Source organism: Ranitomeya variabilis, chromosome 4, assembly GCF_051348905.1.
Source record: "Ranitomeya variabilis isolate aRanVar5 chromosome 4, aRanVar5.hap1, whole genome shotgun sequence".
NCBI lineage: Eukaryota > Metazoa > Chordata > Amphibia > Anura > Dendrobatidae > Ranitomeya > Ranitomeya variabilis.
In genome coordinates, this window is record NC_135235.1 from 555,614,944 (window position 1) to 555,633,884 (window position 18,941).

Below are 18,941 nucleotides of genomic sequence, written 5' to 3' on the forward strand. Positions count from 1 at the left end.
AACAGGTAAAATTGACGGAAGTCTCTGTTCATAGCAGTCACGTTGGGGATCCACTGGAAGTGGATCTTAAGTCAGTGTTATCCAGACTTGGAGGTCTTTGTGAATAAATACAGGATCAGCAAGGCTTGGACACATACGTAAGGTGGTAGCTGAGAAAGCTCCCTTACACAGTTCACAGAGTTCACTGTGGGCACAGCCAGCTGGCACATCGTAACATATTGACCCGTGTGCCCCTGTGCCATGAAGATGGAAGCCCTGTTATTCATTTCCAACATTCTACACAAGTAATGTTCCCCCATCCACAACCATCAAATGTGAACCTCTGTCTTACTGTACATATGAAAGACTTAAGCATGCTTCATGCTACCCATCGTATATATGTTCTAGACTTAGTAGTAACTTAATTATTTTTGTAAAACTGTGTGTCTTCTTCATCATGGAGTTAAAGGATCTCAGTGTTTCACATTTCGTGGCAGAACACAATCCGAAGGTGTCAGCAGCTAAATCAGAGTTATGTGAACATACCCAGCGATGTACATGTATAGGGTGTTTGGGGTCTCTGAAATACACTTTGGGCAGGGAGAGTCCTTACAGTTCAGTCAACAGCTCTCTCATGTAAATAGTTTGGCCAACAGCTCTCTCATGTATTATTATTATTATTATTTATTGCTATAGCGCCATTTATTCCATGGCGCTTTACATGTGAGGAGGGGTATACATAATAAAAACAAGTACAATAATCTTAAACCATACAAGTCATAACTGGTACAGGAGGAGAGAGGACCCTGCCCGCAAAGGCTCACAATCTACAAGGGATGGGTGAGAATACAGTAGGTGAGGATAGAGCTGGTCATGCAGCGGTTTGGTCGATCGGTGGTTACTGCAGGTTGTAGGCTTGTCGGAAGAGGCTCTTTTTGAAGGTTTCGATGGTAGGCGAGAGTCTGATGTGTTGTGGTAGAGGGTTCCAGAGTAGAGGTGATACGCGAGAGAAATCTTGTATACGATTGTGGGAAGAGGAGATAAGAGGGGAGTAGAGAAGGAGATCTGAGGTTGCGTGTAGGTAAGTACCGGGAGACGAGGTCACAGATGTATGGAGGAGACAGGTTGTGGATGGCTTTGTACGTCATGGTTAGGGTTTTGTAGTGGAGTCTCTGGGCAATGGGGAGCCAGTGAAGGGATTGACAGAGGGGAGAGGCCGGGGAATAGCGGGGGGACAGGTGGATTAGTCGGGCAGCAGAGTTTACAATAGATTGGAGGGGTGCGAGAGTGTTAGAGGGGAGGCCACAGAGCATGTATAGTGTTTAGCCAACAGCTCCTTCATGTGTATGGATTAGCCATTAACTGTCTCATATGTATAGTTTGGCCAACAGCTCTCTTGTGTGCATGGTTTGGCCAACATCTCTCTCATGTTTATGGTTTGGCCAACATCTCTCTCGTGTTTATGGTTTGGCCAACAGCTCTCTCGTGTATAGTTTGGCCAACATCTCTCTCATGTTTATGTTTTGGCCAACATCTCTCTTGTGTTTATGGTTTGGCCAACATCTCTTTCGTGGTTATGGTTTGGCCAACAGCTCTCTTGTGTTTATGGTTTGGCCAACATCTCTCTCGTGCTTATGGTTTGGCCAACATCTCTCTTGTGTTTATGGTTTGGCCAACATCTCTCTAATGGTTATGGTTTGGCCAACAGCTCTTTAGTGTATAGTTTGGCCAACATCTCTGTTGTTTATTGTTTGGCCAACATCTCTCTCGTGTTTATAGTTTGGCCAACATCTCTCTCATGTTTATAGTTTGGCCAACATCTCTTTGTTGTTTATGGTTTGGCCAACATCTCTCTTGTGTTTATGGTTTGGCCAACATCTCTCTTGTGTTTATGATTTGGCCAACATCTCTCTTGTGTTTATGGTTTGGCCAACATCTCTCTCGTGTATAGTTTGGCCAACATCGCTCTCGTGTTTATGGTTTTTCCAACAGCTCTCTTATGTATATTTTGTCCAACAGCTCTCTCATGTGTACTGTATGGTTTGGCCAACATCTCTCTCGTGTTAATGGTTTGGCCAACAGCTCTCTCATGTATATTTTGGCCAACAGTTCTTTCCTGTGTATAGTTCATCCAACATCTTTCTCATTTGTATAGTTCGGCCAACAGCTCTCTCATGTACAGCACCATGGAATCAATGGTGCTATATAAATAAATAATAATAATAATAATATGGTTTGGCCAACACCTTTCCCATGTGTATGGACAGCTTCAGCTCCCTGAAAGACAGTTATACTATATGCACCCCCACCAGTCATGTGCTCATGTCTAAACGGTGAGCTGATTTAATCTTTGTCTTACCTAGTTTTCATTCACCTAAAACTGTGACATAATATTTTTGATGTACAGAGTGCCACCCTTTCTTCTTCCTGAAGCTTGTACCGAAGACTTGTTTTCTTTTGGTGGAGCACCTGTATACCACGATACTAGCAAGCTGCTATCAAGTCTCTGCTGAATACTGCTCAAGGTATGCAGTCAGAATTGTGACTTTCTTTTCATTTTTTTGTGTGCATTAATAAACTAGCAAAATGCTAATTTGTCAGGTGAAATTATTTTTATGCTTCTCGGCAGCACATTGTCTTGTGTAAACATATGCTGCTGAGAAACAATAATGATCCATCTGCACAGAACCATCTATTAATGAATGTTCTGTGCACATTGAAATTGCGGTCAGCCTTTTTAAGCATGACAATAAATGACCGTTGATTGGTAAACATGTAGCAGATCAGTGATTGTTTAATGGATGCCATCAGCCAGTGTAAACGAGCCCTCAGTGTACACTATATCCTATGTTCTCTAGGAAGTAAGCAATAGCATGTATTTTATAGGGCAGATGTGATGGTGTAAAGGTCAGTCTTACAGATGTTGCCATTTTCTTACTATTTATACTCCTTTTTAATAAAATATTTATGATGTTTCCTTTCTGTGTGTGATTTACTTACCATCATTTAATGACTCTGTGTAAAACCTGAATAACTGTTTACAAAGCCTGCGCTTGTTATTATGCAAGAGACAATGTAAAACATAATAATGAGCCATAAGTCATTTCTATAGTTTTTCTCCCCCTAGAATACGATGCCGTATATTACGGTTGGCAGGCATTTACTTGCTGCTCCAGGTCTGGAGAATATTTGCCTTTTAATGAACACAACAATGTACTTTGTGCTACAATCTGGAATAGTTTTTTTTCAAGTGTTAAGTAGTCAGTGCGTATTCCTAATTTACCTCGCCTTGATTCCTGATGCTTTGCATGTTTTTATTAGAGTATATCACTATTTATGTGTATGTATTACACCATCCAGGAAACTACTGTAATTTTGCTGGGTGCTTGTTTATTGAACGTTTCCGCTCACTCATTGCCTCTAGATGCACCTGCTAAAAGAAAGTGGAAATACTAATTTATTAGAAGCACTTCAGTTATATTGTTTAATGCCTCTTTATTCATTTACTCATTCTGTTAATGGTTTTCTTATAATGCAATTATGTAAAAATGTCTCCAAAGGTGGAAGGCACTTCAGAGCGAACCTGGCGCCTTACTTTTCCCATTTTAATAATTTACTAACAGAGACAAAATATTTCTAGAAGTGATGAGCGAGCGTGTTCAGATAAGGTGTTAAGCGAGCACGCTCATGTCCTAATCAAGTATTTTCGGTGTGCTGTTCAGAGCCGCAACACATGCAGGGATTGCCTAACAAACAGGTAATCCTCGTATGTGTTGTGGCTGTTGAACAGTCGCTAGACATGCAGCCGTGGCCACTCAAGCATTTTTTTTAAGCATGCCAACAATACTTGATTAGGACATGAGCGTGCTGCGAAAATACCTTAACCAAGCACGCTCGCTCATCACTAATTTCTAGTGTACATTTTCTTTATTATCTACTGCAAACCTGGAATTGGTGCCCTTACTTTGAATATTTTAAAGGGAACCTGTTAGCAGATTTGTGCTGAGTAACCTAAAGACAGGGGCGGACACTGACAGCTTGAGGCCCCTGTGCAAGAAATGTGTCTGGGTCACCCTCCTTCTATGGCGACAAAGCTACAGATAGATAGAAATAAATATATCTTAGATCGTCTCCTTTATTTTGTATATTGCCATCCCTTATTACACAGTGCCATCACTTACATAGCAGGTTATATAGAGCCCTGTCTTTATTACATACCATTCTCTCTTGTTAGATATATAATGCAATGACGGCTAAAGGAGCATGGGAAAGCTGCTTTTTTAATGGAGAAGCTGAAGGATTGCTCTTCTGGTCACCGGCTCCTCCATCAGCAGTCATTTTATATTTTAATAAGAGAGAGGACTATGTAATAAGAGAGGGCCATGTGAATAATACAAATAACAAGAATACACTATGTAAGAGACAGTGGTGTACATAAAAGCAGAAGAAGCTATATTATAAGGGATAGCACCATATATAACTAGAGAGGATGGTAGGTAATAAGGGATGTACTATACATAATAAAAGAAGAAAATATGTAACTAATGACGGCGCTATACATAATAAATGAGTTTACTATATACTAAGGGACTGTGCTATTCATAACTGAGTACACTATATACTAAGGTACTATGCTATATATGAGTACACTATATACTAAAGGACTGTGCTATACATAACAAGTGAGTACACTATATACTAAGGGACTGTTCTATACATAAGACTACATTCCTGTATCCATGTGCAGTGTCGGTGTGCTGCCCACTTTTACAGATGCATTGAGCATGTTCTATTCTGATCCTCAAAGTCGGATCAGAACAGGACATTCTCTGACCCTCATGGATCTCATTCTCAGATCCATGTTTTTCGTGGATGTGTGAATGGACCTATAATACTCTACAAGTCGATGTGCCATCCAATAAGAAAATGTGGAAGCACACGGACATTTCACATAAATGTGAGAATGTAGAGTAAGGCTGGGTTCACACTGCGTTAGGGTGACCCGTTTAACGGACCACGTTACACCGCGGCATAACGCGGTGTAACGTAGTCCGTTAACGCCGCCATTGAATGCAATGGCGGACGCATTGCTAGCGCACGCCCACAATGGGCGTGCGCTAGCGATGTGCCGTCATTGAGTGACGGACCCGAGACATGGGTCCGTCACTGCTAGCGCAGATAGAGCTAGCAGAGCTCTATCTGCGCTAGTGGGATGCAAACGCCGGCACTTGCGCTAGCAGCAGCTCGTTAGCGTATGTGCTGAACGGGCTGCTGCTAACGCAGTGTGAACTTAGCCTAAGGGGTTTTACCGATAATGTTATTATTCTAACTCATACAGAGCAGATACAGAATAATATTTACATCCAGCCATTTTTTGCTGTTTCTTCTCTATCTGGTCAGACCATGACTTGTCTTGTCACGATCATCATCGCCACCCTGAAAATAACAAGGTCACATAAATTGTATACATTCTTGTGCCTCCCCTCTGAATATAGATATGTACCCCACCATTAAAAATATAAAGTGATAAGTAGCACTTTGTCCCCCTTCAACTATAATCTCTGCCTCCCAATAATATAAATTATTCAGTCTGTGACTCTCCCCAATTATCTGTAAGGCTATGTGCACACGGAAAATATGCAAGGTTTTACAGTACAAGTGAAGTAAATGAGATCGCTGAAGTCTCATGCACACGGTGCTTATTTTTTCCTTGCAGATTTGCAGCAGATTAAAATCTGCATAATGTCAATTCTTGCAATGTTTTATCAATACTAATGAGTGGGGGAAAATAAGTAACAAAGGCATGGCAAAAAGGTTGCAAAAAAAATTAATGTGTTTTATGCAGTGTACTTCCTGCCAACACATTAGGAAATGCAGCAGAATTTTCTCCTGCAAATCCTGAACGTGTGCACATAGCCTTAGTCCCTGTCCTGTGCCCCTCCATTTATTATAAGTCCTTGATAGCATCATAATGAATTTGGGAGTGGGAGAAGATGTTATCAGGTACTGAGCATCCCCCGCCACCTCCCAATTCATTACAAGTCCCTGACAGCGTCTTCTCCCACCTTTCATTTCATTGTAAAGGGTCCTATGCACTTTACCCCCTCTTCTCCCAATCCCCAATATATTTTAATTCCCAGATAGCATCACAATAAATTGTGAGATGGGGAGGATGCTATCAGGGGCTGAACACCCTCCTCCACCACCCAATTCATTTTACATCCATATCTAACATCCTCCTCACTCTCCCCATTTTTATGAGTACATTATAAGACCCCCTTACTCCGATCCTAATCCCGCACATCACTCACTTCCCCCCGCATCTCATCATTGTCCTCTCCCCACCTCCATCCTTACCCTCTCCACCACCTCCATCATTGCACACTCCACCAAACCCATCATTGCCTTCTTCCCCACCTCCATCACTGCCCTCTCCACCACCCATATCATTGCCTTTTCCCCACAACCCCATCATTGCCTTCTCAGCCACCAACCCATCATTGCATTCTCCCCCACCACCCCCATCATTGCCTTCTCCCCTACTACCCAATCATTGCCTTCACCCCACCACCACCTCCACTGCCCTCTCCAGCAACTCCATCATTGCCCTCTCCACCACCTCCATCATTTCCCTCTCCACTACCCCAATCATTGCTCTCCCCAACACCTCCATCATTGCCTTCTGCACCACCTCCATTATTGCCATCTCCACCACCTCCATCATTGCCCTCTCCATTACCTCCATCATTGCCCTCTCCACCACCCCAATGATTGTTCTCCCCCACCACCTCCATCATTGCCCTCTCCATTACCTCCATCATTGCCCTCTCCACCACCCCAATGATTGTTCTCCCCCACCACCTCCATCATTGCCCTCCACCACACCCATCGTTGCCCTCTCCACCACCTCCATCATTGCCTCCTCCACTTCCATCATTGCCCTCACTCCAACCATCTCCTTCATCATTGCCCTCTCCATTCCCCAAATGTATTATTAAAAGAAAAATAAAACAGCACCACTCACCTCACATGTTCCCCCGCAGCATCATTATCGCTGGCAGCTTCCTCTCTCTGACACAGGCGCTCGCTGAATGCTGATGTAATGATTATAAGGGATAACTAAGGAGACTCTTTGCATGGAACAAGACAACTACAGGACACAGTTTTATAAGTGGTAAAGTCTATATTATCACACGGTGATTCAAACAGGTGCAGAGAGAAACTCAAGTTCACAACACTTAAACTGTAACACTGTAAATATTAAATGCAGCTTAGCAGTCTATAGGAAACTTCAGAGGAAAATGCAATCAAGCAGAAAGTCTATGAAGCACAATTATTCTTGAGGATACTTGACACGAATAAGTCCTTGGTAGTCCAAACACAGATAGATATGCTTATAAGGCAGTTCAAATAATATCTTAGCCCAACCAGGGAGGCCTGGGTAAAAGTCTCAGGTTTAAGCAGAACAGCAACAGCTTACATGTCCAGCAATTGCAGATGGAAACAAACACAAGCAGCCAGATGGAGGATTACTGGAAACCGATGTATGCAGCAGAAACTCAGAGCTGAGTAGCAGGATCTCCACACAGGTTCACAGGAGCAGGTGCAGGTGCAAAGCCAGGGAATCATCAGGAACTGGATGCAAGGCAGAATGTTCTAGCACAGACTAAAGGCTGGGGTGGAGTTATATAGCCGGAAGACACAGTGCACATGAGACCAAAGACACCATCTTGGAAAAGGGCAGTAATGCACAAAAGGTAATCAAAATGTTCAGAGTCCTGACAGCTGAGGTCATCCAGCTGCGTGTCTGTGTCAGACAGGAAGTGCTGGAAACAAACTGAGCACGGATCCCTGCAGCTCCTCTCCACTGGAATTTTCTCCTGTAGGAAGCGGAGCTACAGGGATTGCTACCTGCCCATCGCACATGAGGGCAATCTCACCATGAGCCTCCAGAGCTGGAGAAACAGGTCAGATTGCCCTCATTATTAGCTGCCCTGCAAGGTCCCAGCTCCACCATCGGGTCCCAGTGCAACTGCAGTGGCGGTATATATCTGCCCCTGCCTACAGACACTGTCAGGTTGACACTGTTATAGTGATTAAAATGATACCTTGGTTGATTAAATCCTTCTTGTGGTTGTTGCATAATCTTTATATTCAGTTAATAAGACTCTCGTGCTCCTGGGCGGCCTGTGTGGCTTATGACCGGTCACTGATCCCTCAGTGACCTGCCCCCTATTTTACCAACTGAATATGGCAGCCATGAATGCATCTATAATATGCATTACATTGTTTTATTTACTCATATATATTTATGCTGAAAAAAAAAGTTTAAAGTTTCTCAAAATGGCATCAGCTGCACCCGCGCAGTAGTAGTAGTCCGATAGATGCCACAGCACAGGCGCCGGCGGCGTCATTTTGCTAGAGGAAAAAAAATGGTCTCCACCAAGATGTCGCCTGCACAGTAGCATCAGATCACCGATAGTGAGAGAATTTTTTTTTCTGAATACATGTATAACCCTAGCAAAAATTATGGAATCACCAGCCTTGGAGGATGTTCATTCAGTTGCTTAATTTTGTAGGAAAAAAGCAGATCACAGACATGGCACAAAACTAAAGTAATTTCAAATGGCAACTTTCTGGCTTTAAGAAACACTAAAAGAAATCAAGAACAAAAAATGTGGTAGTCCGTAATGGTTACTTTTTTTAACCAAGCATAGGGGAAAAATTATGGAATCACTCAATTCTGAGGAAAAAATTATGGAATCACCCTGTAAATTTTCATACCCCAAAATAACACCTCAATCAAATAAAATCTGCTCATTAGTCTGCATCTAAAAAGGAGTGATCACACCTTAGAGAGCTGTTGCACCAAGTGGACTGATATCACCAAATAAAATAATTACATGGATATTATAGATGCTCATGCTACGGTGCCAAAACATATTGTATTCAGTATGTAAACTAGGGGGCAGGTTACTGAGAGATCAGTGACCTGTCAGAAGCCATACAGATGAAAACCTAACCAGAGCACCACATGAAGACCTCCTTCACAGCCGTCCCGGAGCACGAGCATATCATTAACTCAAAACTGAAAATAAAGATTAAACAACAACCACAAGATGGATTTCATCAACCAATGTATCATTTTAATCAGTATTTTGGCTCCAATCTGACACTGTCTGTAGACTACTCAGCACAATCCTGTTAACAGGTTTCCTTTAAATGGGTTGTCCGGCCACACTCGCTGTCAAATTGCTGATGATGCTGAATCTGCACCTGTACACGTATTAGAATGCAGTAGGTGCTGTGTGCCAGCCTGTATGTGTAGATGTGGCGTTACCAATGCTGCTCAACTCACATTGGAAAGTGAAAGGCATTAGACAACCTGTTAAAGGGTGTGTTCTCATAGGGCAGTGTTCCCCAAGTCTGGTCCTCAAGAGCCACCAACAGGTCATGTTTTCAGGATTTCCTTAGTATTGCACAGGTGATAATTGCATCAACTGGACAGGTAAGCATTCAATAACCTGTGCAATACTAAGGAAATCCTCAAAACATGACCTGTTGTGGCTCTTGAGGACCGGAGTTGGAAAACACTGTCTTAGGGCATATACAACTCTGGCAAAAATTAAGAGACCACTGCAAAATGTTCAGTGTGTCCGATTTTTCTCTTTATAGGTATATTTCTGAGTAAAATGTAAATTGTTCTTTTATTCTATAGACTGCTGACAACATGTCTCCGAAGTTCCAAGCAATAAATTTTGTATTTATTTTCTGAAAATGAGAAATGGTCAAAATAACAAAAAAATGTATTGCTTGCAGACGTCAAATAATGCAAAAAAAAAGCAAGTTCATAATCATTTAGAAACAACAATCCTAATGTTTAACGCATGATGAGTTCAGAAATTAATATTTTGTGGAATAACCATGAATTTTAATCACAGCTTTCATGCGTCTTGGCATGCTTTGCACCAGTCTTTCACACTGCTTTTGGGTGACCTTATGCCACTCCTGGTACAAAAATGTAAGCAGTTCTTCTTTGTTTGATGGCTTGTGACTATCCATCTTCCTCTTGATTACATTCCAGAGGTTTTCAATGGGGTTCAGGTCTGGAGATTGGGCTAGTCACATTGCAGTACTCTGTACTTTGCGCCAGTGTGAGAAATCCCTTATTAGTTGTATAGTTCCATCAACTTCCCTAGTGCTTTATGTGGAAAAATAGTAGAAGTCCCATCCAGAATATCTTACAACCTATAAAGAAGATATTTTACAAGTTTGAGCATGTTACACTACCAAATCATGGAATAGTAGCTGCAGAGCTGAAAAAAAAGTAATTGTTATAATTTAATTTCTCATCTCCATTGCGGAGATATTGTAAACCTTAGGTTATAATTTTTGCTAAGACCAAGGGGATTTTAGCAGAAATTTTACACTGGTGGCACCTACTTTCTCCCCTGCATACCAATGTGTCATAAGTAGAGATGAGCCACCTCCCCAGTGTTCGGGTTCGGTTTGGTTCGTCGAAGAGGGATATGTTCGACGAACTGTTCGTTGAACGTTCAACGAAAACCATCGAACCCCATTGAAACCAATGGCAGGCAAACACAAACACTTACAAACACATGGAAAACACATAGAAAACACCTTAAAAGGTGTCCAAAAGCTGACAAACTGCTCAGAAGACACAACAAACACATGGAAAAATTACAACTACATATAGTCATGCGAAAAGAAAAGAGGTGGAGGAGAAAAAGGAGGAGGAGACACAGATATAGGCATGTCATGCCCTTCTAAAATCAAGAAAGGCTGGAGTAAAAATCTAAACTCACTCTACCAACGCCCAGACGTCTTGACAAAAAAAATAAAAAAATAAATATCTTTAGGTAGAATGGCGGCGGGTCCATTCAGAACACTTTCCTTAGAAGTAGTAGTGGTACCCCTGTTGGGAGTTGTGCCAAAAAATGAACCCAATACGTTCAGACTAATCCATCATTTGTCATATCCAAGGGGCAGGTCAGTAAACGACAACATCGACGCGGAACCAAGTACAGTATTATGTACTGTACCTCCTTTGACGAGGCAATCAGGCAGGTCAAGAAGTTGGTCTGGGGCACCCTAATGGCCAAAACAGACACTGAGGGGGCGTTCCGGTTACTACCTGTGCCTCCGAATAGTGTCCTCCCATTGGGCTGCTTCTGTGAAGGAGCATACTACATAGATCGCTGTTTGCCCATGGGGTGATGCATATCCTGCTCACTATTTGAGGCGTTTAGTTGCTTCCTAGAATGTGTCATCATGGACATTTGTAAGGCGGCACATATTATCCATTACCTCGACGACTTCTTATGCCTGGGCCCAAAAGATTCGCCACAGTGTGAAAACAGGCGGTAGTCCACCTGTGAGAAGGAGAGAGCTGGAGGGAGAGTGGACACCCCAGAGCCGAGGGGTTAGATTGAGAAAGAAAGAAGGCGGTGTAGCTTGCTTCATGGGTGGGGTACTCTGCTGAGTAGCAGAAATTGCTACTAGGCCCAAAAGGATTTCCTGGGCTAGATGCCGTTAAAAATAGTAGTTAGGTAAACAGGCGGTGTAGCTTGCTTCATGGGTGGGGTACGCTGCTGAGTAGCACTAAATTCTACTAGGCCCAAAAGGATTTCCTGGACTAGATGCCGTTACAAAATAGTAGTTAGGTAAACAGGCAGTGTAGCTTGCTTCATGGGTGAAGTGTTGTGAATTCTGCTCTTGGGCTCCCTCCGGTGGTTATAAGTGGTAGTGCTGCTGTCTTTGGATCGCAGCACTCATCAGGTGTGTCCACTTATTGCAAGTCTGACTGGGCTATTTAGTCTTGTTTGACCCTTTAGTCAGTGCCAGTTGTCCATTGTTCCTGGAGGATTCACATCCCTGCCTGGTCTCTCCTTCTTTGCTGTTCATTTCATCAAAGTTAAGTTCTGGCCTTGTTTTTTGCAGTCCACATGCTGTGGGCCTTATTGTTCAGTTCTTTTTCATGTTTTGTCTTGTCCAGCTTGGTCTGTATAAGGATTTGTTCAGCCAAACTGGTATCTCTGGAGATGCAGATATACCCTCCATATCTTTAGTTAGATGTGGAGATTTTGTATTTTCTGTGGTGGATATTTTTTAGTGTTTTAATACTGACCACGTAGTACTCTGTCCTATCCTTTCTATTTAGCTAGAAGCGGCCTCCTTTGCTAAATCCTGATTTCAGTCTGCGTATGTTATTTCCCTCTCCTCTCACAGTCAATATTTGTGGGGGGGCTGTCTATCCTTTGGGGATTTTCTCTGAGGCAAGATAGTTTTCCCTTTTCTATCTCTAGGGGTATTTAGTCCTCCGGCTGTGTCGAGATGTCTAGGGAGTGTTAGGTAGGTACATTCCACGGCTACTTCTAGTTGCGGTGTTAAGTTCAGGGTCTGCGGTCAGTACAGGTACCACCTTCTCCAGAGTGCGTCTCATGCTGCTCCTAGGCCACCAGATCATAACAGTACAACTGGCCAACAATGAGTTAATCGCATCTCAGAAGAAGGGAAAGAAAGTGCTGAGCCATTTTTTGTTTCTGTAGTCTGTTGTGTTTTTTTTTCCCTCTTTACCTCTGGGTGGCTCAGGAGTTTGGCGCTGGCATGGATGTTCAGGGATTGGCTTCTCGTGTGGATCAACTTGCTGCTAGAGTACAGGGTATTTCCGATTATATCGTTCAGACTCCGGTTTTAGAGCCTAGAATTCCAACTGCTGATTTGTTTTTTGGGGACAGGTCCAAATTTTTGAGCTTTAAAAATAACTGTAAACAGTTTTTTGCTCTGAAACCCCGTTCCTCTGGTGATCCCATCCAGCAGGTTAAAATTGTCATATCTCTGCTGCGTAGTGACCCCCAGGATTGGGCATTTGCCCTGGAACCTGGGAATCCGGCTTTGCTTAATGTAGACACCTATTTCCAGGCGCTTGGGTTATTGTATGATGAACCTAATTCAGTGGATCATGCTGAGAAGACCTTGTTGGCCCTGTGTCAGGGTCAAGAAGCGGCAGAATCGTATTGCCAGAAATTTAGAAAATGGTCTGTGCTGACTAAATGGAATGAGGATGCCTTGGCGGCAATTTTCAGAAAGGGTCTTTCTGAATCCGTTAAAAATGTTATGGTGGGGTTCCGCACGCCTGCTTGTCTGAGTGATTCTATGTCTCTGGCCATTCAGATTGATCGGCGCTTGCGCGAGCGCAGAGTTGTGCACACTATGGCGTTGTCTTCCGAGCGGAGTCCTGAGCCTATGCAGTGTGATAGGATTGTGTCTAGAGCTGAATGACAAGGATTCAGACGTCAGAATAGGTTGTGTTTTTACTGCGGCGATTCTGCTCATGTTATTTCGGATTGCCCTAAGCGTACCAAGAGAATCGCTAGTTCCGTTACCATCAGTACTGTACAACCTACATTTCTGTTATCTGTGACCCTAATCTGCTCATTATCGTCATTTTCTGTCATGGCATTTGTGGATTCAGGCGCCGCTTTAAACTTAATGGACTTATAATTTGCCAGACGTTGTGGTTTCCCCTTGCAGCCTTTACAGAGTCCTATTCCTTTGAGGGGCATTGATGCTACACCGTTGGCTAAAAATAAACCTCAGTTTTGGACACAGCTGACCTTGTGCATGGCGCCAGCTCACCAGGAAGATTGTCGTTTTCTGGTTTTGCATAATTTGCATGATGCTATTGTGCTGGGTTTCCCATGGTTACAGGTGCATAATCCGGTGTTGGATTGGAAATCTATGTCTGTGACTAGTTGGGGTTGTCAGGGCGTTCATGGTGACGTTTCTTTGATGTCAATTTCCTCCTCCCCCTCTTCTGAAATTCCTGAGTTTTTGTCAGATTTCCAGGATGTATTCGATGAGCCCAAATCCAGTTCCCTTCCACCACCGCATAGGGACTGTGATTGTGCTATTGACTTGATTCCAGGCTGTAAGTTCCCTAAGGGCCGACTTTTCAACTTGTCTGTGTCAGAACATGCCGCCATGCAGAGCTATGTTAAGGAGTCTTTGGAGAAGGGGCATATTCGGCCATCTTCTTCACCATTGGGAGGTTTTTTTTTTTGTTGCCAAGAAGGATGGCTCCTTGAGACCCTGTATTGATTATCGCCTCTTGAATAAGATCACGGTCAAATTCCAATACCCTTTGCCTTTGCTTTCTGATTTGTTTGCTAGGATTAAGGGGGCTAGTCGGTTTACTAAGATTGACCTTCGAGGGGCATATAATCTTGTTCGTATTAAGCAGGGTGACGAATGGAAAACTGCGTTTAATACGCCTGAAGGCCATTTTGAATACCTTGTGATGCCATTCGGACTCTCTAATGCTCCATCTGTGTTTCAGTCCTTCATGCATGATATATTTCGGAATTATCTTGATAAATTCATGATTGTGTATTTGGATGATATTTTGATTTTTTCAGATGATTGGGAGTCTCATGTGAAACAAGTCAGGATGGTATTTCAGATCCTTCGTGATAATGCCTTGTGAAGGGGTCTAAGTGCCTCTTTGGAGTACAGAAGGTTTCTTTTTTGGGCTTCATTTTTTCTCCCTCCTCTGTAGAAATGGATCCGGTTAAGGTTCAGGCCATTCATGATTGGATCCAGCCCACATCCGTGAAGAGCCTTCAGAAATTTTTGGGCTTTGCTAATTTTTATCGCCGTTTCATTGCCAACTTCTCCAGTGTGGTTAAACCCCTGACCGATTTGATGAAGAAAGGCGCTGATGTGACGAATTGGTCCTCTGCGACTGTTGCTGCCTTTCAGGAGCTTAAACGCCGATTTACTTCTGCCCCTGTGTTGCGTCAGCCAGATGTTTCTCTTCCTTTTCAGGTTGAGGTTGACGCTTCTGAGATTGGGGCAGGGGCCATTTTGTCTCAGAGGAATTCTGATGGTTCCTTGATGAAACCGTGTGCCTTCTTTTCTTGAAAGTTTTCACCTGCGGAACGCAATTATGATGTCGGCAATCGTGAGTTGTTGGCTATGAAATGGGCATTTGAGGAGTGGCGACATTGGCTTGAGGGGGCCAAGCACCGTATTGTGGTCTTGACAGATCATAAGAATCTGATTTACCTCGAGTCTGCCAAACGGCTGAATCCTAGACAGGCCCGATGGTCCCTGTTTTTCTCCCGTTTTAATTTTGTGGTCTCGTATCTTCCAGGTTCTAAGAATGTTAAGGCTGATGCCCTCTCTAGGAGTTTTTTGCCTGATTCCCCTGGGGTCCTTGAGCCGGTCGGCATTCTGAAGGAAGGGGTGATTCTTTCTGCCATCTCCCCTGATTTGCAACGGGTTCTTCAGGAGTTTCAGGCTGATAAACCTGACCGCTGTCCAGTGGGGAAACTGTTTGTTCCTGACAGATGGACTAGTAAAGTGATTTCTGAGGTTCATTGTTCTGTGTTGGCTGGCCATCCTGGGATTTTTGGTACCAGAGATTTGGTTGGTAGGTCCTTTTGGTGGCCTTCTTTGTCACGGGATGTGCGTTCTTTTGTGCAGTCCTGTGGGACTTGTGCGTGGGCCAAGCCTTGCTGCTCCCGCGCTAGTGGGTTGCTTTTGCCTTTGCCGGTTCCTGAGAGGCCTTGGACGCATATTTCTATGGATTTTATTTCAGATCTTCCGGTTTCCCAGAGGATGTCGGTTATCTGGGTGGTTTGTGACCGGTTTTCTAAGATGGTTCATTTGGTACCTTTGTCTAAATTGCCTTCCTCTTCTGATTTGGTTCCGTTGTTTTTTCAGCATGTGGTTCGTTTGCATGGCATTCCAGAGAATATTGTGTCCGATAGAGGTTCCCAGTTTGTTTCTAGGTTTTGGCGGGCCTTTTGTGCTAGGCTGGGCATTGATTTGTCTTTTTCTTCCGCATTTCATCCTCAGACAAATGGCCAAACCGAGCGAACTATCCAGACTTTGGAAACTTATTTGAGATGCTTTGTGTCTGCCGATCAGGATGATTGGGTGGCTATTTTGCCATTGGCCGAGTTTGCCCTTAATAATCGGGCTAGTTCTGCTACCTTGGTTTCACCCTTCTTTTGTAATTCTGGTTTTCATCCTCGTTTTTCTTCAGGGCAGGTTGAGCCTTCTGATTGTCCTGGGGTGGATTCTGTGGTTGACATGTTGCAGCAAATTTGGGCTCATGTTGTGGACAATTTGGTGTTGTCTCAGGAGGAGGCTCAGCGTTTTGCTAACCGTCGTCGGTGTGTGGGTTCCCGGCTTTGGGTTGGGGATTTGGTCTGGTTGTCTTCCCGTCATGTTCCTATGATGGTTTCTTCCCCTAAGTTCAAGCCTCGGTTTATTGGTCCTTATAGGATTTCTGAGATTATCAATCCAGTGTCTTTTCGTTTGGCCCTTCAAGCCTCTTTTTCCATCCATAATGTTTTTCATAGATCTTTGTTGCGGAAATATGTGGTGCCCGTTGTTCCCTCTGTTGATCCTCCTGCCCCGGTGGTTGATTGATGGGGAGTTGGAGTATGTGGTGGAGAAGATTTTGGATTCTCGTTTTTTGAGGCGGAAGCTTCAGTATCTTGTCAAATGGAAGGGTTATGGCCAGGAGGATAATTCTTGGGTTGTTGCCTCCGATGTTCATGCTGACGATTTGGTTTGTGCCTTTCATTTGGCTCGTCCTGATCGGCCTGGGGGCTCTGGTGAGGGTTCGGTGACCCCTCCTCAAGGGGGGGGGTACCATTGTGAATTCTGCTCTTGGGCTCCCTCCGGTGGTTATAAGTGGTAGTGCTGCTGTCTTTGGATCGCAGTATTCATCAGGTGTGTCTACTTATTGCAAGTCTGACTGGGCTATTTAGTGTTCTTTGACCCTTTAGTCAGTGCCAGTTGTCCATTGTTCCTGGAGGATTCACATCCCTGCCTGGTCTCTCCTTCTTTGCTGTTCATTTCATCAAAGTTAAGTTCTGGCCTTGTTTTTTGCAGTCCACATGCTGTGGGCCTTATTGTTCAGTTCTTTTTCATGTTTTGTCTTGTCCAGCTTGGTCTGTATAAGGATTTGTTCAGCCAAACTAGTATCTCTGGAGATGCAGATATACCCTCCATATCTTTAGTTAGATGTGGAGATTTTGTATTTTCTGTGGTGGATATTTTTTAGTGTTTTAATACTGACCGCATAGTACTCTGTCATGATTCTCAATGGCGAGAGAACATAGCCCAGCATATATAAGAACTAGCTCTTGGAAGATGGAATCTAAACTGACCATGAACTAAACCTGCCGCACAATTAACAGTGGCCGGGTAGCGTGCCTACGTTTTATCCCTAGACGCCCAGCGCCAGCCGGAGGACTAACTAATCCTAGCAGAGGAAAATACAGTCCTGGCTCACCTCTAGAGAAATTTCCCCAAAAGGCAGACAGAGGCCCCCACATATATTGGCGGTGATTTTAGATGAAATGACAAACGTAGTATGAAAATAGGTTTAGCAAAATCGAGGTCCGCTTACTAGATAGCAGGAAGACAGAAAGGGCACTTTCATGGTCAGCTGAAAACCCTATCAAAACACCATCCAGAAATTACTTTAAGACTCTAGTATTAACTCATAACACCAGAGTGGCAATTTCAGATCACAAGAGCTTTCCAGACACAGTAACGAAACAGCAGCTGTGAACTGGAACAAAATGCAAAAACAAACAAGGACGAAAGTCCAACTTAGCTGGGAGTTGTCTAGTAGCAGGAACATGCAAAGAAAGGCTTCTGATTACATTGTTGACCGGCATGAAACTGACAGAGGAGCAAGGTTATATAGAGACTCCCACATCCTGATGGGAACAGGTGAACAGAGAGGATGATGCACACAAGTTCAATTCCACCAGTGGCCACCGGGGGAGCCCAGAATCCAATTTCACAACAGTACCCCCCCCTTAAGGAGGGGGCACCGAACCCTCACCAGAACCACCAGGGCGATCAGGATGAGCCCTATGAAAGGCACGGACAAGATCGGAGGCATGAACATCAGAGGCAGTCACCCAAGAATTATCCTCCTGACCGTATCCCTTCCATTTGACCAGATACTGGAGTTTCCGTCTGGAAACACGGGAGTCTAAGATCTTTTCCACAACGTACTCCAACTCACCCTCAACCAACACCGGAGCAGGAGGCTCAACGGAAGGCACAACCGGTACCTCATACCTGCGCAATAATGACCGATGAAAAACATTATGAATAGAAAAAGATGCAGGGAGGTCCAAACGGAAGGACACAGGGTTAAGAATCTCCAATATCTTGTACGGGCCGATGAACCGAGGCTTAAACTTAGGAGAAGAAACCCTCATAGGGACAAAACGAGAAGACAACCACACCAAGTCCCCAACACAAAGCCGAGGACCAACACGACGACGGCGGTTGGCAAAAAGCTGAGTCTTCTCCTGGGACAACTTCAAATTGTCCACTACCTGCCCCCAAATCTGATGCAACCTCTCCACCACAGCATCCACTCCAGGACAATCCGAAGATTCCACCTGACCGGAGGAAAATCGAGGATGAAACCCCGAATTATAGAAAAACGGGGACACCAAGGTGGCAGAGCTGGCCCGATTATTGAGGGCGAACTCCGCCAATGGCAAAAAAGCAACCCAATCATCCTGATCCGCAGACACAAAACACCTCAAGTATGTCTCCAAGGTCTGATTAGTCCGCTCGGTCTGGCCATTAGTCTGAGGATGGAAAGCAGACGAAAAAGACAAATCTATGCCCATCCTAGCACAGAATGCCCGCCAAAATCTAGACACGAATTGGGTCCCTCTGTCAGAAACGATATTCTCCGGAATACCATGCAAACGAACAACATTTTGAAAAAACAGAGGAACCAACTCGGAAGAAGAAGGCAACTTAGGCAAGGGAACCAAATGGACCATCTTAGAGAAACGGTCACACACCACCCAGATGACAGACATCTTCTGAGAAACAGGCAGATCCGAAATAAAATCCATCGAGATGTGCGTCCAAGGCCTCTTCGG

At 44.0% G+C, this 18,941-nt stretch overlaps 1 long non-coding RNA gene across 1 annotated transcript in view; it reads left to right on the top strand.

Annotated features, from left to right (window-relative positions):
- LOC143769158 (uncharacterized) overlaps positions 1–18,941 on the top strand; it is a 217,830-nt gene that overhangs the window by 18,221 nt on the left and 180,668 nt on the right. The window contains exon 2 of the long non-coding RNA XR_013214235.1: positions 2,387–2,504. This is a non-coding gene — a long non-coding RNA (uncharacterized LOC143769158). The remainder of the gene's footprint in view (positions 1–2,386; positions 2,505–18,941) is intronic.